At 38.0% G+C, this 24322-nt stretch overlaps 1 protein-coding gene across 1 annotated transcript in view; it reads right to left on the reverse strand.

The window, feature by feature from the left end:
- Window positions 1-24322, reverse strand: part of DLG2 (discs large MAGUK scaffold protein 2) — a 2300776-nt gene that overhangs the window by 2089503 nt on the left and 186951 nt on the right. The gene's annotated exons all lie outside the window — the stretch shown is intronic.

The raw sequence follows: 24322 nt of genomic DNA on the forward strand, positions 1-24322 counted from the left end.
CAGGATCCAAATACACAGCGAGGAAAAGAATGAACCTTCAAGCTGTGTCATCGTGTTCACCACCTACAGCTGCCATCGCCAGTTGTTCTCACGCATACTCTCCACAAGACACATTTTTCTGAAATGTAGATTAGTGAATGGCACACTACCAAACTACTGTAAAATATAATAAAATCACTGTAATTTAAAGAAAGTTGTGAAAAATATTCTTTTTCTTTTCCTCAGTGACAGTTCCAAGATATCAAATACATAGTTAGGTTAAAATTTAACACCGTATCAGTTGATTTTCCATTTAACTCATTTTAAATTTGTTCTAGTTCTTAATATTATAATCTTTCTTTTCAATTGAGGTATTTCTCCATTTTAGTTTATTATTGTTGCTGGGGTTTTTTTGTTTTTGCTTTGCATGTTTTACCATATATGAAATCCTGGATAGGTAAATCTTTGAAGACAGTAACAGGATTTATTGTTCCTTAGGGGTATAGCAAATCAGGTTGGGGGAAGTGAGGAGCTAATGTCAATAAAACTTTAAAACAAGAAATAAATCAAAGAAACTACTTCCACATGTTAGATATATGTCCATTTCTCTGGTTCATATGGACGGTGTTGTTGTTAGGTATCAAATGAGTTCCCACTCATAGTGACTCTGTGCAACACCACCCAATCCTATGCAATCCTCAAACCTGTTTTTATGCTTGATACTATTATTGCAGCCACTGTGTCAATACATCTCGTTCCTGGGGTTCCTCTTTTGTGCAGTCCCCCCTCTCCCCATTTTACCAAGTATGATGTCCTTTTAGGACGGGTCAGTACATGAAACCTAGTCTTGCCATCTTTGCCTCTAAAGAGCATTCTGTCTATACTTCTTCCAAGGAAGATTTGTTTGTTCTTCGGGAAGTCGGTGGCACATTCAGTCTTCTTCACGAACACCATAGCTCAAATGCATCAATTGTTCTTCAGTCTTTCTTATTCAATGTTCAACTTTCAAAGGCATATGAAGTGATTGAAACTACTATGGCTTGGGTCATGTACACCTCAGTCCTTGAAGTAATATCCTTGCTTTTCACTACTCTAAAGAGGTCTTGTGTACCAGATTTACATAATGCAAAGTGTCATTGGGTGTCTTGACTGCAGCTTCCAAAAGCATGAATTGTAGATCAAAGCAAGATAAAAATCCTTGACAGCTTTCTTCTTTTCATCATTTGTCATATTATCTATTGGTCCAGTTGTGAGGATTTGGGTTTTCTTTACATTAAATTATAACCCACACTGAAGGCTTCAATCCTTGATCTTCATCAGCAAGTGTCTCGGTGTCAGTAAGCAGGGTTGTGTCATCTGAATATTGTATGCTGTTAGTAAACCCTCCAATACTGTTACCACATTCTTGTCCATGTAAGGCAGCTTCTCTGATTATTTGTTCAGCATACACTTAAATAAGTATGGTGGCAAGATATAGCCCTGATGCACACCTTTCCTACTTTTAAACGATACAGAACCTCCTTGTTTGCAACTGCTTCTCGATCCATGTACAATTTCTTAATGAGCACAATGAAGAATTTTGGAATTCCATTCTTCTCAAAACTATCCATAGTTTGTTATACTCCATGTAGTCGAATGCCATTGCATAGTCAGTAAAACACAACTAAACATATTTCCGGTATTCTCAGCTTTCAGCCCAGATGCCTCTGACATCAGCAATGATATCACATGTTCCATCTCCTTTTCTAAATCTGGCCTGAACCTCCGGTAGCTCTCTGACAATGTACTGCTGCAGCTGTTGTTGAATGATCTTTCGTAAAATTTTACTTACTTGTGATTTCAATAATATTGTTCTATAACTTGAGGATCTGTTGAATCACCTCTCTTTGGAATGGGTACAAAAACAGATCCCTTCCAGTCAGGTGGTCACACAGTTGTCTTCCAAATTTCCTGGCATTGAAGCGTTAGTGCTTCCAGTGTTCCCTCAACCTGCTGAAACACTTATATTGGTATTCCATCAATTCCTGGAGCCTTATTTTTTCCGGTGTTTCCATGCTTCTTAGACTCCTTTCAGTACCATTGGTTTTTGCTCATAATCTACCTCTTTAATAGTAGACTGTAGACTATTTCTCTTTGATACAATGACTTTTAAAATTCTTTCCATTTTCTTTTGATGCTGCCTTCATTGTTCACTATTTTGCATTATTCAATATTGCACTTAAAGCTCAAATTTTTCCTTCAATTCTTTCAGTTTAATATATGCTGAGTGTATTCTTCCTATTTTTTCCAATACCTTTTTATTGGGAGGTAATACAGATATCATTTCATTCCATAGTTTAATCACATTGAGCAGTATTGTAAAATTGCTATCACAGTGAGTTGGAAATATTCTCTTTTGTCTTGAACTCCTTGATATCATCTCCCCCTCCTCCACTGTAACACCCACCCCCACACCCCAAGGAAACCTTATTCTACTTTCTGTCTCTATAGGTTCATCAATCATAGATTTCCTATACCAAAAAGACAGAAAAACATAAAACAAAAATCCAAGAGGGCTATTCCCAATGACAAAATACATCAGAGCTAAACCCCAATATGAAGGAAAAGGGAGGGGTAAAAAACAACCACATAAAATGTTGGAAACCATATCAGGCCCAACATGTATGGCGGGGATCAACTGACAACATTTTAACTGTTCGAGTCAGGCTTATCATTTTGATCTTTATAGTCACCTCTCCAAGGTACTCTGTTTTATAACTAGTTTATTCCCATTTCTCCATTATGTACAAAGAGAAATCACTGGTGGCTTATTTCCTGTATAGATCTCACAAATGTATCTCTGGCTCCCACTTGTCATCCATAGCCTTCTGCAAACCTGAACCTCACTTAGTTGACATATCACTTGTATGGGTGAATTTTTGGAAACAGGCTTTTTTCTTTTAATCATTTTATTGGGGGCTCGTACAATTCATATCACAATCCATACATACATTCATTGTGTCAAGCACATATGTACATTTGTTGCCATCATCATTCTCAAAACATTTGCCTTCTACTTGAGCCCTTAATTTCGGCTACTCATTTTCCCTCTCCCTTCCCACTACCTCCTACCTCATGAACCCTTCATCATTAATAAATTATTATTATTTTGTCATATGGTACACTGTCTGACGTCTCCCCCCGCCCTCTTCTCTGCTGTTCATCCCCCAGGGAGGAGATTATATATAGATTCTTGTTATTGATTCCCCCTTTCTACCCCACATTCCCTCCACCCTCCAGGCATCGCTACTCTAGCCACTGGTCCTGAAGGAGTCATCTGTCCTGGATTCCCTGTGTTTCCAGTTGCTATCTGTACCCAATGAACATCCTCTGGTCTAGCCAGATTTGTAAGGTAAAATTGGGATCATGACAGTGGGGAGGAGGAAGCATTTAAAAACTAGAGGAACATTTATGTTTCCTCATTGCTACCCTGCTTGGCTCATCTCCTCCCCACAACCCTTCAGTAAGGGGGTGTCAGGTTACCTATCAATGGGTTTTGAGTCTCCACTCTGCACTCACCCACATTTACAATGATATGATTTTTTGTTCTTTGATGCTTGATACCTGATCCCTTCAAAAGTTCATGGTCACACAGGCTGGTGTGCTTCTTCCATGTGGGCTTTGATGCTTCTGAACTAGTTGGCCACTTGTTTATCTTTAAGCCTTTAAGATCCCAGACTCTATATCTTTTGATAGTTGGGTACCATCAGCTTTCTTCACCACATTTTCTTATGCACACGTTTGTCTTTAGTGATCGTATAAGGAAGGTGGGCACCCACTGATATGATTTTTAGTTCTTTTATGTCTGATAACTGGTCCCTTCTACACCTCGTGGTCAGACAGACTGGAGTACTTCTTCCATGTGGGCTTTGGTGCTTCTCAGCTAGATGGCCACTTGTTTGTCTTCAAGCCTTTAAGACCCCAGATGTTCTATCTTTTGATAGCCAGGCACCATCAGTTTTCTTCACCACATTTGCTTATGCACACATTTTTCTTCAGCAATCGAGTTGGGAAGGTGTGCATCCTGGAATGCCAATTTAATAGAACAACATATTCTTGCATTCAGTAAGTGCTTGAGTGGAGGCCCAATGTCCATCTGCTGCCTAAATACTAAATCCATAAATATATGCAAATAGATCTGGGAAACAGGCTTTTCAGGCCCCAGACACTATTTTATCCGACAGCCATCTGCAATTTTATGTGCATATTATCTCTGCAGGTCTCTCTAGATAAGATAGACTGGACAAACAAGCAGAGAATGAAACAACTGGACTGAAGTTCCCAGGGGACATGAGAGAATGGGAGGTGGGGGAAGGGAAGAGGTGTTAACCAACCCAGGGACAAGGGAATGGGTGATTCAAAACCAGTGGCAGGGAGGGGGTGGGAGGACTGGTAGGGAGTGATCAAGGGCAATGTAACCGAGACAAATTACTGAAACCCAAATGAAAGCTGAGCATGGTAGTAGGACAAGAGGAAAGCAAAAGAAGACAAAGTAAATAAATAGGAGCAAAGGGCATACATAGAGACCTAAATACAGGCATGTACATATGTAAATATATTTATGATTATGGAGGAAATAGATCTATATACATATCTTTATATGTTTAGTGGTAGGGTAGCAGATGGGAATTGGGCCTCCACTCATGTACTCCCTCAATACAAGAACACTTTGCTCAAGTAAACGGTCATTCCATGATACCCACCTTCCTGACACGATCACTGAAGACAACCATGTGCATAAGCAAATGTGGTGAAGAAAGCTGATGGTGCCCGGCTATCAAAAGATATAGCGTCTGGGGTCTTAAAGGCTTGAAGGTAAACAAGCGGCCATCTAGCTCGGAAGCAACAAAGCCCACAGTGAAGAAGCACACCAGCCTGTGTGATCACGAGGTGTTGAAGGGATCAGGTAGCAGACACAAAGAACAAAAATCATCATTGTGTGCTCACCTTCCCCATATAAATGCTAAAGACAAATGTGCACATAAGTAAGTGTGGTGAAGAAGGCTGATGGTGGCTGGCTATTGAGAGATATAGTGTCTGGGGTCTTAAAAGCTTGAAGGTAAACAAACAGCCATCTAGCCCAGAAACAACAAAGCCCACATGGAAGAAGAATGCCAGCATGTGTCTAAGGGACACATCACGAGGGGTTGAAGGGACCAGGTATCAAGCACCAAAGAACAAAAAATCATATCATCGTAAATGAGGGGGAGTGTGGGATGGGGACCCAATCTGTAGACAACTGTATAACCCTTGCAGAGGGGTAGTAGGGAGTAGATGAGTCACCCAGGGTGCTGTGTAGCATCAATGAAACACACAACTTTCCTCTAGTTCTTAACACTATTCCTTGCCCCCTTCCAACTATCATGACCCCAATTCTACCTTACAAACCTGGTTAAGAACAGAGGATGCACAGTGGTGCAGATAGGAACTGGAAACACAGGGAATCCAGGACCGATGAACCTCTCAGGACCAGTGGTAAAAGTGGTGATACCTGGAGGGAGGAGGGAAGTGGAGGTAGAAAGGGGGAACCAATTACAAGGATCTACATATAACCTCCTCCTTGGGGTATGGACAACAGAAAAGTGGGTGAAGGGAGACATCGGGCAGTATAAAATATGATAAAACAATAATTTATAAATTATCAAAGGTTCATGAGGGAGGTGAGAGCAGGGAGGGAGAGGGAAAAAAAAAAGAAAGAAAAATGAGGAGCTGATTCCAGGAGACCAAGCAGAAAGCAAGTGTTTTGAGAATGATGAGGGTAACGAATGTATAAGTGTGCTTTACACAATTGACGTATATATGGATTGTGATAAGAGTTGTATGAGCCCCAATAAAATGATTTTAAAAAAAGAAGTTTCAGCTTTGTTTTTATCGGCACAACAATGCTTTCCAACTACTGTTCCTTCTTTTTTCCCCCCTAACTTTTGCATTCCAATTGCCAATAATTATCAATGCATCTTGATTGCGTGTTTGATCAAGTTCAGATTGAAGATGTTAGTAAAATTCTTCAATTTATGCAGCACTAGCATTAATGGCTAGTGTGTAAATTTGAATAATAATTGTATTGATTGGACTTCTAAGGGTAGACATCATCCTATCTTAGCAATGTACTTCAAGATAGATCTTGAAATGTCCTTTGTGACAGTGAGTGCACCCATTCCTCCTCACTGTGTCACTCCTGGCAGAGTCAACCATGGGATTTTCTGACACAAAATGGCCAAGACCAGTTCATTTCAGGTTGCTAATGCCTAGGATATTGATCTTTATGTGTATTCATTTTAATGACTTCCAATTTTCCTAGATTCTTCCAATGTTCCAATCACTAACTGATACTTGCAGCTGTTTCTTCTCATGTTGGGTTGTGCTCCATCAGTAAATCAAGGTCTCAAAGGCTTTATTCCCACAAACTTTACTTCACTTGTGTCACTGAGGCCTACTATACTTTGAGAAGGCAGCGCTTCCTCACTCATATGGTGAGTGCCACTGACCTGAGGGACTCATCTCTGGCACTATCTTTGATAGTGTTCTGCTTCTATTAACTAGGTTTTCAGTAACGGACAGCGTTTCCATGATAACCATAGTGGCTCATTCCTCTGACATGAACAGCCTACTCCATCTTCATAGTCTATTCTTAGTCTGGAAGCTCTGATGAAGCCTGTCCACTGTGCAGGGGCCTGTAGTATTTTAAATAGCAGGGACATAGCTTCCAGCATCACAGCAATGCCCGGGCCACGGCAGTTTGACAGTAGTACATACTGACATCCAAGTGGAAGTTGCCATGAATTGGCAATATGAATACTACTGTGTGCTATACACATTGCAGCATAGTAGTAATCAAGAGCATCAGCTTTGGGTGAGTCTGAGAAGCATCCCCCCTTTACCCTCTTAAGCATCAGAGTCTGATCTGATCCTTAATTCTCTCATATGTAAAATGAAAGTGATCACATCTTTATCCTAAAGTTACCAAAAGTTAAGCACATATAAAATGCTTACCATAGAGCATTTGGTTTAATGACAGCTATTAAATTTATCTTATTTAGCTAATCAATATAAATGCATAAATGCTATAAGGAGAAAAAATTAACTTCTGTTTTTAAAATACTCTATTAAGCACAAGGAAAACTAGTGTTGTAGATATTTCTCTTCAAATCACACAATTTAAACAGTTTCTTCTACCTAATTCCTGCGTAGTCAGCTCAATATCTAACACACACCATTAAGATACTTTCCAGTATAGTACTTAAACCACATCAAAATGGCAAGCCAAATGACAAATTTATTCTAAGTAGTTGCAAGAGTTTGGATGCATCTTTCCATGTACTCCTAGTCATGCTACCATGTTGGCAGTCTGATTGGAGAAATACACACATAATCTAAGTAAAACTCCAAGCTTCTAAACAATTTGCAGCTCTTTCTCAGCACAGGAGTCTATCATTTTGTAATCTCAAAGAGAACATTACAAACGTAGGAATGAATTTAGCAGTACAGACGCAAAGCAAAGTAAACACTATGTGATAGCTCCCAAATTCAATATTTGTGAGCACATCATTAAGGAAACATTTCAAGTCACAATCATGCCTTAGTCACCATAAATAGGTCAGGCAGAAAGTAAATTAACTTACAGTGAACAAGAACTTCCTTGAACTCCATGGAAACGCTTAGAAGAAGGAGATGAAGTTATATTTCTGACCAGAAAGGTCTGCTACTCTCTGGCAGAACCCTCAGCTCTGCCTCTTGCTCATGCAACCTCACAAAACACCCAGCAACAAACCCTGCTCTTAACAGCTGACTTTTAATCCTGCCGTTAGGGTTAAACAAGAGCCTTTCAAAAGTATGTGGCGTGCAACACTAAAATCACCAAGGTAAAACTTACTTTTAAAATATTTCCCTAGTACCAGAATGTTCTGTTTTGCCACATTTTGCTGAAGAAAAGAGGAGATTTGCTCAATTTGGAAGCTGAACTCTAAATTTTTTTTAATCCATTGATCCATTCAATATATCAAGACTAACCAACACAATGCTCAATCTTTGTGCTGGCAGATATGCACTCTGGGATCCAACACAAATGTCAAAGCCATTTAAATGGCACTGAAATTGAAACATTAATGTTATAAAGACAATTGGTGCACTCAGTGTATATTAGTGGCAGGAAATAAAGAAACACTATCAAATCCAGGTTCTCCCTCAACAGAAAGGCACAAAACCAAGGATTTGATGATGATTTTATAGGAATTCTGATTTTTCTTTTTTACTAGTTAAGCTAAATTATTGTTTAATTTTTAAATCATTTTATTAGGGCCTCATACAACTCTTATCACAATCCATACAAACATCAATTGTAAAAAGGACATTTGTACATTCATTGCCCTCATCATTCTCAAAACATTTGCTCTCCACTTAAGCCCCTAGCATCAGCTCCTCATTTTTCCTCCTCCCTCATGAACTCTTAATAACTTATAAATTTTTATTTTGTCATATCTTACACTGTCCGATGTCTCCCTTCACCCACTTTTCCATTGTCTGGCCCCCAAGGAGGAGGTCACATGTAGATCCCTGTAATTGGTTCCCCCTTTCTAACCCACCCTTCCTCCATCCTCCCTGTATTGCCACTCTCACCACTGTTCCGGAAGGGATCATTCACCCTGGATTCCCTGTGTTTCCAGTTCCTATCTGTACCAGCGTACATCCTCTGGTCTAGCCAGACTTGCAAGGTAGAATTGGGATCATGATAGTTGGGGGGACAGGGGGAAGGAGGAGGCATTTAGGAACTAGAGGAAAGTTGGTATGTTTCATCGTTGCTACACTGCACCCTGACTGGCTCATCTCCTCCCCGCAACCCTTCGGTAAGGGTATGTCCAGTTGGCTGCTATTTTTCTCTGCAATATCATGAAGAACATGAAAAAGAACTACCTTCATCTAATCTCGTAAAATGCTAATATTCTATGCAAACTTTTCCAGTTTCATCATTTTTAAGTATATAACTTAGTCATATTAACTACACGCGTAATATGGTACAATCATCACTACTATTTCTATAATATTTGGTCACCCCAAACAGATACTCTGTGCTCATTAAGCAGTACATTCTCATCTTGTCCCCCGCCCATCAGTCCCTACTAACCACTAATATATTTTGATTTCTATACATTTATCTATTATAGATATTTCATATAACTAGGGTTGCATTAGTATTTGTTCCTTTTCGACAATTCACTTTGCACATTAATCAAGGTTCACCCATGCTGTAACATACACCAGAATTAAATTTCCCTTTATGGTCGAGTAATATTTCACTGTATACATCTGTCACATTTTGTTTATGCATTTGCCTTTACTACATATTTGTTCTGATTCCATCTTTTAGTTATTGTGAGTAATCCTGCAGCGTACATTGGTGTCAAATATTTGTGTTGGTCCTTGCTTTCAGTTCTTTTGAATATACAACTACGACCACTAGGGTTATAGGTATGTGTCAGCGTTTGAGTAACTGCCAAACCGATTTCCACAACAGCTGCCCCATTTTAGATTTCACCAACAATACACAAAAGTTCCATTTTTTCCACATCTTCAACAGTGTTCATTACTTCATGAGGTTTTGTTGTTGTTGTTTTTATACTAGTGATTGTGCAGAGGTAGCTCATTGTGGCTTTGATCTGCATTTTCCTAATGGCGGGCGACCCATGTTGAGTTTCTCCTCATGTGTTTATTGGCTGTGACAGTAGTTTTTCTCACAGAAAATAATTTAATTTCAGAAATCCACTGGCTCTTTTTCTGTATAAGAGCAAGTCAAAAGTAAGACTTAAGCGTAATGGAGACTCAAAACTCACCTGTAAGATATTGGACAGTCCCTCTCAGAAGGGCTGCATGGAAGGAATGATAAATCCAGTTTGTGGTCTAGCACTGACAAATCACATAACTATCCTCTCTAAAATTTCTTCCCTGTACTATTATGGCTTTTATTTGTTTTACCTCATTAACCATGTGAGATTTGCATATGTTCATTTTTTATATTTAAGATACATATTTCTTGTATTCTGTACATGAAATCCAAGATAGATATCCCTTCAGAAACAGTAGAAGGAGTAATGGTTCCATGAGGGTACAGAAAAAGGAGAGATGGGGGAATAGGTATTGATGACTGATAACATTGATGACTATATAACCCCATTTGATGGAATCAAACAACTGGATTGTATGTGAATTGATATATTGGATTGTGTAAGATATGGCAAAAATAAAACCATTATAGGGAGAAAAAATAAGCATCCTGGGGAAGAGGGTGGGGAAGGGAGGGTATAAAGAGAAGCTGATATCAAGGAATTCAAGAAGAAAGAAAATGTTTGTGGTAGCAATATATAATAAACACTCCTTGAGATGATTGAACTATGAAATATTCTGATATCTGTAAAAGCTCCCAATAAAATGATTAATTTTTAAAGTATTGCTTAAAGTCACAGAACCCTTCTTTAAACAAAAATACTAAAATATGTAGTTATTGTTCCTCAACATATTATTCATCTAGCTCTATGTGCTCCAAAAGTGATGTTTCCATATCTCTAGCCTTTACATGAAGGGTTTTGTGTTCCATTTATACCACATCAAAATGGTAGCTTGGGCCATCCTTGCGGGACTCAAATCATGCTCCTTTTTAATGTTCTTTAAATTTTGGAAACAAAACAACTCTGAAGGGCCGGAGGGTGGATGAGGTAAACTTTCCCAATAAAATTCTCCTAGGGTAGCTCTTGCTACCCATAAAGAATGTGTAGGTGCATTGTTGTGATGAAAACAATATTCCTCAACACAACTGTCTTGGTTTTGTTCTCACACAAACAGTTCTCAATTTTCTTAAAATTCCATTCCAATAAACCCCAATATGCATCCTTTGACCTGGAAGAAACCCTATCGAATAAAACTTTTAAAAACAGCCAAGATAACCTTCTGAGCTGACTTCTCCATCTTAAATTTAAATGGCAGATCCCATAGAAATACTCTGTTTTGATTGGTCCTTTTTTCAAGGCACTCTAATAAGACTAAGACAAGGGTATTAGTGAGAGAATATGTATGTAACCATCTACTGATCACAAAGACATGTTTAAACGTATTTTGTTTGAAATAAACCCATATAGGTATGAACTAAAACCATAGTAAGAATACTTTACTTACTCTCATACATCACAAAATAACAAATTGAATTTAAAAATAATTACATAAAAGGAGAAGAACATTTTTCCTATGCACTGTTTCATCAAAATATAAAACTACTACATTTTTGTTTTTCCACAAAATACTGGCCTTGGAATTTTATACAAATGAAAAGTGGGGTGTTACAGAACAAGTTAGGTTACAATATAATGCCTTATCATTTGATCTCCATTTGGACCCATTTTAATTATATTCTGTTTTTTTATATTTCCTGTTTTCATTCTGATTGGGGTTTTGCTCTGCCTTATTTTGTATTTGTTGTTGGGTTGGTTTCTTTTGCTGCCTTTTTTTTAGGTTATTTTCATATGTTTACCAGTATATGAAATCCAGGGTTGGTGACTCTGAAGATAGTAACTGGATTAATGGCTATTCTAGGTATGTGGAGGGAATTGGGAGGGGAAAGAGGGAGCTGGTAGCAGTGGGTGAAGGAAGGAACAGAATGTTCTGAAACTGACTGTGGTTCCTATTGTTTAGCTCTTGTACTTTAATGAAGTCTTTTGCAGATTTGATGCTGTATATACTGTAACTTTATTTTATCTTATTTATTTTTCATTGTGAATTGAATAAAGGTTTAAAAAGTAGATCATTTTTATGTTCAACAATTCATACACATTTTGACCCAACTCATCCATTGCAAACCCCTTAATGCAACATTGCTCATTCTACTTATTCTTTGTATTTTCTTTTTCCACATGGTTAACATTCAAGTAATCAAATCACACAAACATCAGTCTTCATGACCCTGAGTCTAGAAGTACTGGATGCTGCCCAGCTAATAATCCCAATTACTCTAGAGGTGATCGCACTATGAGGTCTTCCATGCAACCCAAACTCACTGCCACCACATCCATGCTGACTCATAGAGACACCCTGTGGATTGCCAAGATTTTAACTCTTTACAGGAGTAGAAAGCCCAGTCTTTCTCACATGGAGCTAGTGGCTGTGTTTGAACTGCTAATGATGCAGATCACAGCCCAGCATGTAACCACTAAATCACCAGGATTCCTGGATAGAAAGGGAGAAAAATGTGTAACAACACTCAATAGCATAAATGAGACCAGGTTTGCTGTTCAGATAAAGATTGGTAGAATTCATGAGACTATGACCCTAACTCACCATTCAGATCTAGAAATGAACTCACACCTGCCCCCCAAATTTCATCTAAAATATAAGGTCAAAAATAACACTGGGGCTGTTTGAAAACTTTAGAATAATCAATCATCTGAGAACAAAAGGGTATACTTTACCCATGGACAAATTCACAAGGGTTAGGAATGGGTTACAGAGTCCAATGTACAACCACTACACCACCAAACTTATACTTGGTAGTCCCTCAATTAAAGGAGCTTTATTTATTGACAATGCTTTCGGTGCAGCTTGGTATTTTTCCTTCAATATCATTGGTTCTTGAACATATGCGACTCTTGACATTTTTAAGCATCAATCAATTGTTTTAGGTACAATGACTCTGTTTGTTCTTTCCATCTTCTTTTTATACTTCCTACATCACTCAATGTTCTGCCCAAATTGCTTCAATATTACAATGAGAGGCTTGAACTCTTTTCAACACTTTCAGCTTGAGAAATGCCAAGTGTATTCTCTTTTGCTTTTCTAACTCTAGGTTTTTGTATATTTCATTACAAAACTTTAATTTGTTTTCTACAAATGTCTTTTGAAAATTTCTATTCACATTCTTTACTTCATCATTTCTCACATTCACTTTAGCCGCCCTGTCTTCAAGAATAAGCTCAGAGTCTCTTCAGGAGTATACCTTGTTCTTTTTCTTTCTTTGCTGTCTTCTTAATGATCCCTTTGCTCCCCTGGCATATTATGTCCTTGATGTCATCTTACAACTCAACTGGTCTTTGGACATCAGTTTTCAGGGTGTCAAATATGCTCTTCAGCTGGTCTCTAAATGCTGGTGGGATGGTTTCAAGATTACATTCTGGCTCTTGGGGGCTTGGTTTCATTTTCTTCTGTTTCACAGCCTATTCTGTTCCACAATCAACCCCTGGCCTTGTTTTCATTGATGATATTGCACTTCTCCAATGGTTTCTCAATTTGATTCCTGTGTATTTCTTGTGATGAGGTCCATGCATACACTTATTGCTCACATGTTGGAAAAATGGTATTTGTAATGAAGTTGTTGATTTCAAAAATTCTATCATGTGATCTCCAGCATCCTTTCTATGATGGGGGATATGCAAATAAGAATCACAAGGACGACTACAATGAAAGAAAGAATATACAAAACCAGAGTCTTGGAAAGATGATCTTGAAATTGCGACCCTCACACATGATGGGCAGAAATTTAAAACCACGCAGACACTTTGGATAACTGGGTTGGCTGTGTCTCAAGAAGTTATGTCTCAGAAATCTGCTAGGAACTCAAGGAAATTGCCAATATATATTTATAGAGATATCTGTACACAAATGGTCATAATTGTATTATCCATAATATTCAACAAGTGGAAACAATGCAAATGTCCACCAACTGGTGAATAGATGAGAAATATGTAACAAAGCCATACGGCAGACTATTATTTGACAATAAAAAGGAAGTACTAGTACATACTGAAGCATAGATCACCATTAAAAACATTATGCAAAATGAAAGATGGCTGCATAAAAGGCCATATACTTCATGATTCCATATTTATGAAATGTCTACAAATCCACAGAAGCAGAAAGTAGATTAGTAGTTGCCAAGGTGCTGGGAAGAGCAGGCAATGAGGAGTGCTGTTTGGGGCACAGGATTTCTTTCAGATGCAATGGAAATTGTCTAGAGTTAATGATGATGATGACTGTACACTTATGTTAATATACTAAAAACCACTGAGTTGTATATTTTTGAGAGTGAATGTTATGGTGTGTGAATTATAGTTCAATAAAGCTTCTCTTAGAAAATGACACCTTCCCCATGACTTTACAACCTTTGCCTAAAACAAAATCTAGATCACAATGGCTCATATGAATGCATGTGTGTGGATATATGTATATATATATAGATGTATGTTTCTTTTCTTTCCCTGAGCCAGGCAAATTTTTGAAGGCAGGCAGAAAGAAAGAGAAACAGACACAACAGGTGCTCTGAACAGCTGAAGGGAGCAACTGACCTCCTTGTGAAGATGACCCTAAGAACTGGCACATTTTCAAATGCCTGTTGGAGAAGGGACACACAAATAGCCCACCTTCAAGACAACAGTTCCACTTCACTCCTTGAGTGCTCTACTTCACTCCCCACTTTCCCGGAAAACTATTGGGGTCACAGTAAGAACCCAAGCCTTGTCAGCTTCCAAGTGACCACCCTACAGCTGCAAATGGTGAACAATTCAACTAATAACTGTCAGAAAGCCAAATATTTTGTTTCTGACCTGAAGTGAATCAATGAATAGTGGCTAATTTCCATCATGTGCAAAAAGGCTTCCACTTCTTTTATGTCAACCAAGTAATGTTTAAAGAGGCCCATCTTACTCTGAGTTCACTCTGGAACCACAAATATAAAGTATAATTTTGTTTTAAAAATGGAATTTCTAGAGAAAATTTTATATGTCCACACAAGTTAGTTGCTCTGCCTTCTACTTCCTTTCATTTTGGGGCTTAGAAATTCAGAAAATTACAAGCCCTGTATATTTGAAGATTTTTCCATCTCAAAGTGTTCTACAAACCAGTGAGTATGGCCATCGCCGATTTCAGATTAAAGAGTGCAGCTTTGAAAGCTCAAGCAACACACAGTAGGTAAATGACAACAAAAGACAACATGCTGTCTGTGCCACCTGAAGCAGATGTCAAGCTCTGACCCTGCCAAGCCCAATGAAATGTTTGAACAGCTCTACTTGAGCATTAAAGATGCTCAAAATAATTGTTAAATTCTCAAAAACCCAAGAAGATGTAAGATCATTCATCCATTACATTATTAATCCAACAAACATTTATTTAGCAGTTAATATTGAATACAGCCCAGGTACTGAAGAATAGAATACAGCAAATTCTTCATTCTCAGAATTGATTGTAAGAAAATATATACCATGCAAATGGGGTGGGGGAGACTGTGTTAATAAAGAGCAAAGTGTTAGAATCAGTTTCACTGAAAAGGAAATATTTAAACTAGCTTGAGAAAGCTGAGAAGGACTTAATGGGCAAATGTGAGCATATAAAAATGACTTGGTAGGTGTGACTAAAGCGCAGGAATTTTTGGTGGGAAATATAGACGAAATGCACTTTGGGCAGATTCATATCAATTAGCTGTCATCGAGGTGGCTCTGAGTTCCATCAACCTTATATACAACAGAATGAAACACTGCCCAGTCATGTGCCATACTAACACTGTTGTTATATTTAAGCACATTGTTGCAGCTACTGTGTCAATCAATCTCACTGAAGATCTTGCTCTTTTTCACTGACTCTGTACCAAGCATGATATTCTTCTCCAGGGATGGGTCTCTCTTGAAAACATGCTTAAAATATCAGAGACAAAGTCTTGTCATCCTTGCTTCCAAGGCTGTACTTCTTCTAAGATTTGTTTGTTTGTTCTTTTGGCAGTTCATGGCACTATCAGTATTCTTCACCAACACCATAATTCAAATGCATTGTTTCTTTTGCAGTATTCCTTTTTCATTGTCCAGATGTTATATTCATATGAGATGGTTGAAAATACCATGAGAATGAAAATCAATGGATGTGTGATATACTAGGGAATATCCCCCCACCCCCCAACCCCCGGCCCACGGCCCCCCAACACACACACAAATTGAGAAAAGCTCTGCTGGGCAGAGCTTTTGTAGTAACATTTTTCCCACTAGGCAAGCATGGAGCTCTGAGTTAGTGCACCCAGTGGTGTTGGCTGGGAAAGCTCTCTCTGTTCACAGTGGATTTTTCTGCCAAGGCAGTTTCACTTGAACCTTGTTTTTTGTGATGGCTAATTCAAGAGAACAGTATGTGGCTGTGAAATTTTGGTCCAAAAAAAATGCCACAGAAACTGTTGTGACGTTGAACACACCTTACAAAGACAGTGCTATGGGAAAAACCCAAGAGTACAAGTGGTTTTCTTGTTTCCTATAAAGGTGAAATATTGATTGATGACAAACCTCATTCTGGATATCCATCAACTCCCAAACAGATAAAAATGCCTACAAAATTTGTGTACTTGAGCTCAAAGACTGACAACAGACCATTGAAGAGATGGGGCGAGTTAGCTGGACTATCTTGGAGCTCAGTTCAGGGAATTTTAACAGAAAATTTGAGAATAAGAAGGGTCACTCAAAATTAGTGCCACCGGTTCTGACTGACCAGGAAATAGATCTTTGAGTGGAAACATGCTGTGCTTTGAAGGAACAGCACCAAAGTGACCCAGACATTTTTCCAAAGTCATTACTGGTGGTGAGACATGATGCTATTCTTACAATCCCAAAAGCAAACATCAATCAAGCCAGGCAAAGATGTCATCATCACCTCACCCCCCGCACCCCCAAAAAAACTCATTAAGTGAAATCGAAGATCAAGATTTTGTTCATTTGTTTGATTGTTTTTATTTGAGGGGAATAGTGCATTTGGAGTTCATTCCACCAGATCAGGCTATAATCAAGATTTCTATTTCTGAAAAGTTAGCATAACAGTATGCAACAAAAAAGGCCTGATTTGTGGCAGGTGGGAGACTGGTTTTCCTACCATAATAAAGCACCCGCTCACACAGTCATCTCAGTGCACCACTTTTTGGCAAAAAAAAAAAAAAAAAAAAGCATGCCTCTCTTGCCCTACGCACCTTACTTACCTGACTCTGCTCCATGCGACTTTTTTATGTGTCTCTGAATGCAGAGGGACATGAAAGGAAAGCAATTTAGAGAAGAAGATGAGGTGAAGGAAAAAATAAGGAGGTGCTCTAAGCCATCCAAACAGAGGAGTTTGAAAATGTTTTCAAGAATGGAATCACAGATTTGACAAATGTATTAAGTGTAATGGAGAGTACTTTGAAGGTTATAAGGTTGTTTTGTAAAAAAAATTTAAACACATAGCTTTGAGGGAAAAAATTCACGGATTTTTTGGGGTACCCCCTCGTATGACCTAGGATCAATGAGGCCATAACTTATGTAATCTATTAGCTCTGTAAATGAATTAATTCTCTAAGACTTTGGTTTCCTGCTTTCTCTTTTGTTAATAAAGAGTAGAGACCAAGCTATATCTTAGATGGCTCTTCACAAGTTTTTTTATTTTTAGTAAGCCAAAATGTATTCTTTCTCAGTTCAGGAGGGTAAAAGTCCAAATTCACAGTGCCGACTCCAAAAGAAAAGTTTTCTCTTCGTGTTTGGCTCACTTTTTTTTTTAACTCTTCAATTTTTTTAATCATTTTATTGGGAGCTCATACAAGTCTTATCACAATCCATACAAACATCAATTGTGTAAAGCACAATTGTACATTCATTGCCCTTATCATTCTCAAAACATTTGTTTTCCACCTAAGCCCCTAGCATCAACTCCTCATTTTTCCCCTCCCTCCCCGCTCCCCTCTCCTTCATGAACCCTTGATAATTTATAAATTATTATTTTGTCATATCTTTCCCTGTGCAATGTCTCTCTTCACCCACTTTTCTGTTGTCTGTCCCCCAGAGAGGAGGTCACATGTAGATCCTTGTAATGGGTTCCCCCTTTCCACCCACTCTCCCCCTACCCTCCCAGTATCACCACTCACACCACTGGTCCTGAAGGGATCGCCCTCCCTGGATTCCCTGTGTTTCCAGTTCCTATATATACCAGTGTACAACATCTGGGTCTAGCCAGATTTGTAAGGTAGAATTAGGATCATGATAGTCGGGGAGGAGGAAGCATTTAGGAACTAAAGGAAAGTTGTATGTTTCATCGTTGCTACATCACATCCTGACTGATCCGTCTCCTCCCAAGACCCTTCTGTAAGGGATGTCCAATGGCCTACAAATGGACTTTGGGTCTCTACTCTGCACTGCCCCCCTCATTCACTATGATATGATTTTTTGTTTTGATGATGCCTGATACCTGATCCCTTCGACACCCCATGATCGCACAGGTTTGTGTGCTTCTTCCATATGGGCTTTCTTGCTTCTGAGCTAGATGGCTGCTTGTTTACCTTCAAGCATTTAAGACTACAGATGCTATATCTTTTGATAGCCAGGCACCATCAGCTTTCTTCACCACATTTGCTTATGCACCCATTTGTCTTCAGCGATCGTATCATGGAGGTGAGGATGCAATGATATGATTTTGTTCTTTGATGCCTGATAACTGACTCCTTCAGAACCACGTGATCACACTGGCTGCTGTGTTTCTTCCATATGGGCTTTTTGCTTCTGAGCTAGATGGCCGCTTGTTTACCTTCAAGTCTTTAAGAACCCAGGTGCTTTATCTTTTGATAGCCAGGCACCATGAGCTTTCTTCACCACATTTGCTTATTCACCTGCTTTGTCTTCAGAAATTGTGTTGGGAAGGTGAGCATCACAGAATGTCATTTTAATAGAAGAATGTATTCTTTCACTGAGAGAGTACTTGAGTGGAAGCCCAATGTCCTTCTGCTACCTTAATAGTAAACCTATAAATGTATGCACATAGAGTTAATTCCCCAACCTCATATATAAATATATTTACATATGTACATGCTTTTATTTAGACCTCTATAAATGCCCTTTGCCTCCTAGCTCTTTCCTCTATTTTCTTTGACTTTCCTCTTGCCCACTATCATGCTCAGTCCCCACCTGGTTTTCAGAAATTCCTCTTGGTTACATTACCCTTGATCATGCTCTACCAGGCCTCCAACACCCTCCTCACCACCGATTTGGACCACTTGTTGTTCCCTTGTCCCTGGGTTTGTTAACTGTAGGAGGCCATAGGCTGGTCCAGGTGTTTATTGATGGGTGACCAATTAGTCCCCTGTGCCTCTGTTGACCTTGCAGCTAAAAGCAGTGTGAGGTAAATCAGTTCTTTATGACCTCTTTAAGATTCTTTAGAACCCTGCATGTCCTTGTGCTTATCTTAGAATATAGTGCTGTTATTATTCAAGTCTTTAGAAAGTGTGCCTAGTTAGCTAATGTTTGCATAGATAAGAGGTTCAGAATGTTTTTAAAGCAAGTTCTTTGATGTTTGTTTTGTAACCATTCCCTTGTAAGAAGAGTATAAAAACCTAGCTTTGGTACTTCATTCCATCAGACTGTTGTCCTCCCAATCCCATACTTTGTATATGTCTCTTTTTTTTCTCTCTCATCCGCACACCTCATTTAAGATGCAGCTTGATGCGGGATAGCTGGTCTAATCACCCGCAGTTAACACCACTGCCTTTCCCCCCACCTCCCCCTCTCCCATGTTCCCCGAGAACTGTCAGTCCCATTGTTTTCTCCTCCAGATTGTTCATCCAGCCTATCTTATTTAGACAGACATATGGAGATAATAACATGCACAAAAACAAGACAGAGCAAAACCAAGCAACAATATACAACAAAAAACCAATGACAAGAAACAAAACAAAACACAAGAAAGAAAAGCTGTAGTTAGTTTAAGGACTGTTTGTTGGTCTTTAGGAGTGTTTTCCAGTCTAGTCTGTTGGGGCACCATGCCCTGGCCCCAAAGTCCACCTTCAACATTCCCTGGGGACCCCACCACTCCATTCCCTTGCTGTTCTGTTACACCCCCTTAGTGTTTTGTCTTGGTGTGGCGGGATCAGCTCGGATGCAATTCCCACACTTTGTCTCCAGTGTTGTCCTCTGTAGGTCTATGGGTCAGTGAGGGATGTCATGTCTCATAATGGGGCGGGTCAAGCTTTTAACACCCCAGTCATGACTCATCACACTACAATGTTGAACATGAAATTTCTGATGTCAATTTGTTTAGTTATTCAGTGAGTTTAAGGTCCTAAGCTTTCAGCCCCAGGAACCATATTATTTTAAGGTGTTTTTTTATGTCTGATAAATATCTTTAACTATGTCCTCTATGAATAGAGAACAGTGCTTCAAAACATTCATGGGAAAATTCCCTTATCTTTTCATTATATTTTTACACAAAAATTTTGAAGACTCCTTGTACATCCATGCACACCCTATCTGCATGAACACAAATATATCGACATTTATATTAGTTCACACACATGTATTTATCTGTAACAATCCATATACACACACACCTAGACACCTACATATTTGACCATAGTGTAATTTTTATGTATTAGTGTCATGTTATATACATCATATTGTTTAACACACATTGTTTTCCTTGTGAGTTTTATAATGGAAGCACTTTCTTTGGTCAGTCTATTTTCATTATACCCACATTCTTTGCCACTTTAATGACCCAAAATTAATAAGTATCTACTATAGAGAGTGATAGCTCAATCCCCAACTCCCCTACCCATCCCTGGTAACCTATAAATGAACATTGGTCTCTATATTGTATGTATCTATCTTGTCTTTACATGGAATCATTCCATGTTTGTCCTTAAGTGCTTCAGATCCATCTGTTATGTTTTGCAAACTCATAATTGTACTTTATAACTGCATGGTATTCCAGTGTATATATGTACCACATTTTGCTTATCCATTCATACCTTAAAGGCACTTACTTGCTTTTGTTTTTACAAGTGATGTTGGAAGGGACATACTATGCATCTGTTTGTTCATGTCACTGTCTTTAGGTCTCTGATGTCTATAACTAAGAATGAGATAGTTGGACCATAAAGTAGTTCTATTTCCAGTGTTCTGAGGAAGAATCATACCATTTTTACATAGTGGCTGTACCATTTCATTGTCTCATCAGCAATGGATAAAGATTGCAATTTCCACACATCCTCTTCAGCATCTATCACTTCTTGTTTGCTTTTTAATCAGTGCCACTTTAGTGAGATAAGATGGTATCTCATTGTAGTTTTGATTTACATCTCTCTCAGAGCTAATAATCTTGAGAATCTTCTCATGGGTTTATTGGCATCTTTAGGTGCTTTGTGAAGTTTCTAAGTCCTTTTTCCATTTTTAAATTGGAGGTTTTTTTGTTATTGAATTAAGCTTTCTATATATTTTAGGGATTAGACACTTTAGATATTTTGCTTCTGAAAATTTTTCAGCCATCAGGTTGCCTTTTTATTCTTTTGATGAGCATAAATGTTAAATTTTTATGAGCCATACTCATCTAATTTTCCTTCTGGTGTTTGTGTATATGTTATGCCTGTTAGTCCTTGTTTTGTTTAATTGAATCCTACAGTTTTCTCTATATGTTTTCTCCCAAGAACTTTATAACTTTGGGTTTTAACATTTATTTAGGTCCTTTGCACGACAATACATCCTGCTCAACTGCACCATAACTATAAGGCAACATTCCAAATCTGTATGGTTTTAAAAGTGTATCTAATGTCAACATATCAAAGAAGCCATTTTAAAAAGAGATCAATTTGAGCTAGTTTTGTATATGGTGGGGTAATGGTTCTGTTTCATTTTCCTGAAAATTTTCCACATTGAATATATTTTTATCTCTTTTCAAAGAAAATGTTGTCATAAATGAGTGGATTTCTTTCTGGGATCTGAAATCTACTCCACTGTTCTATATATCTATCAGTGAACCACTGTTAGGCTGTTGATTTCAGAGGTTGTACGGTGTTTGACATCAGGGAGCATGAGACCTCCTAGTTTGTTCTTATTCAAAATTCTTTAGCTATTTGGATCTCTTTCCTTCCCATATAAAATTGATTATTAGTTTTTCCATTTCAGTAAAGAATATTGATATTTGTATCAAAATTGCATTGCATTTGTAGATCACCTCAGGTAATACTAACATTTTCACTACATTAAGTCTGCCAGTCCATGAGCATGAAATGATAATGATATCTATCTTCTACGTGGTCAGCAATTATTTGTTGGACAATGCTGTCAGTTAGGAGGTCCTTGGACTATGCAAGACAGGTAGTGTGGTTTGGCACTCCTACACCATCAAACTTGTACTCAGTCTGACCTTTGCCATTTGTATGCTGGATTTTAATTTTTCCTTTAAATTTTATGATTGAGTATAATTGCATAAGTAAGAGTCAAAGTCCTCAACGAATAAGCAAATAATGAACAAAAATATGCTACGTGTGACCAAGAAAGCTGTATGCATAAAATTTAATATTCTTTGAATTATTTGTTTCATAATAATTCTGCCTAACATCAGTTAGTTGACTAAAATGACTAAAGAACATGCATAAAATTAGAATAACAAGAAGAACATACTACATTTAATCAGTATACAAATGTGAATTATGTACACATTTTAAAACAGTATGCACTGAATCTAGCACCTGTCAGGATAAGCTAAGTATTTCAAATATACTGTTATTAATCTCCATAACAAGTGAAAACAGTTTTAACTAAAATTATTCCCATTTTATAGATGAGGAAAATAAGGCTTGGAGAGTTTAAATATCTTTTTTTAGGGTCACAGAGGTAGTGACAATAATGAGTTCAAACACATCAGAATCTAGAGTTTGTGCCATTCACCACTCCATAGTACTAAAGCTACAAATTACCATAACTTAAAAAATAAATGAAAGAAAAAAACTAAATCCAGAATTGTACCAAAAAGTTGAAAATTATGTAAAGTGAATCACAAAACCTCATGAAGAAAAATACTTAATGGTATGATTTGAAAATATACTACCAAGCAATATTACCGTAATGCTGACCTAAATGATCCACACATGTTCCAATTTTCATGGGGAAAAAATTGCTAATTTTAGGTTTAGTTATCATCTAATCTCCACAATAAATAAAATCTCATACCTCAAGACAGTATTGAGTTTCTACACAATTTATTCTTCAATTATAGACTTACACAAAGTATATAGATAGGGTACACTGATGAATGTCAAATCTCTGGTCCTTAATGGAAATTTTTCACAAGACCATTACAAAATTACACTCAAGTATGTGTGACCATGAGGGAATGAAAGACATCAGACTAGATCATAATAAATCCTCTCTAGTGGAGACAGCAGGAGAGGGAAAAAAGAAGCAAAAGTGAGGAGCAGAGATAAATATCACTTTGAGAAAAGGGAGTTTGACTGCATGAGAGAATCTAGGACTCAGCATTCTAGGGAAGTGGAAGAAATTCTCAAAGGACTTCTTAAAACCCCAAACAAATTAAAATACTGAAAGCATACTCAACAGCATTGGACAACCTATCAAAAACGAATTCTCCGAAGTCCAAGCAGCTGCTATGATGTGTCATCATGTCGCTGAGACGGAAGACCCAATTACACCTTTAACGGCTGAACTCTAACAACACTGTGACTGGTGAGGGCCAGTGAAAAATGCTGAGGTTCAGAAAATCTATTTAGTAGAAATAATCTCTAATCTTCTGGTATTCAATAACACTAATCAGCATGATCTTATTCATTATTCAACAAATATTAATTGAGGCCACTGCTCTAGGCACTAGCAACACCGTTAAATGAATAAAACAAAAAAATCTCACTTTGTGGAGCTTACTTTCTAGCCCAATAAAAAATTTAAAAATTGAAACAAACTTTTTTCTTTATAGTATCAGATGGTGCTAAATGGCTATAAAGAAATATAAGGCAAGTAGGGAAATAATTAGGAATTGGGAAAAGAAGCATGGTTTCTATATAAGTTGTTTGAAACAGGATTGAGAGGGACGATATCATTGAGCAGGTCAATGTAAGAAGCTACCAAAGGAAGTATAAATAACAGGCCATATAATTATATAGGAGACCATAAAACAGCCGATGTAACTATGCTGCTGAAAGAGTATTTTAGCACCATACAAGAAAAGCCAGATGGCCAGTGTGCCTGAAGCTCAGTGAAAAGGGAAAAACAGAAATGAGTGTATGAAACAGAACCAGAAGAGAGTGTATGTGGACAAATTCTCTCCACTCATAATTATGGAGTCTGGGAAACTGAGACTCTGGTAGAGGGAGGCCTTCATACTACTGAGTTGGAGATGAATCCCAATCACATTCTCTACTTAAAAGTTATCACCCACCATGTGCCCCCCTCACCCTCCCGAATAATGCCAACTGTAAAATGCTTCTTACAAGTACATGGCTAATCTGGACACCCAGAGACTATCTGCTGTGGAGGACAATCAGACCCTATTGTCCATCCCA

Source organism: Tenrec ecaudatus, chromosome 4 (genome assembly GCF_050624435.1).
Source record: "Tenrec ecaudatus isolate mTenEca1 chromosome 4, mTenEca1.hap1, whole genome shotgun sequence".
Lineage (NCBI taxonomy): Eukaryota > Metazoa > Chordata > Mammalia > Afrosoricida > Tenrecidae > Tenrec > Tenrec ecaudatus.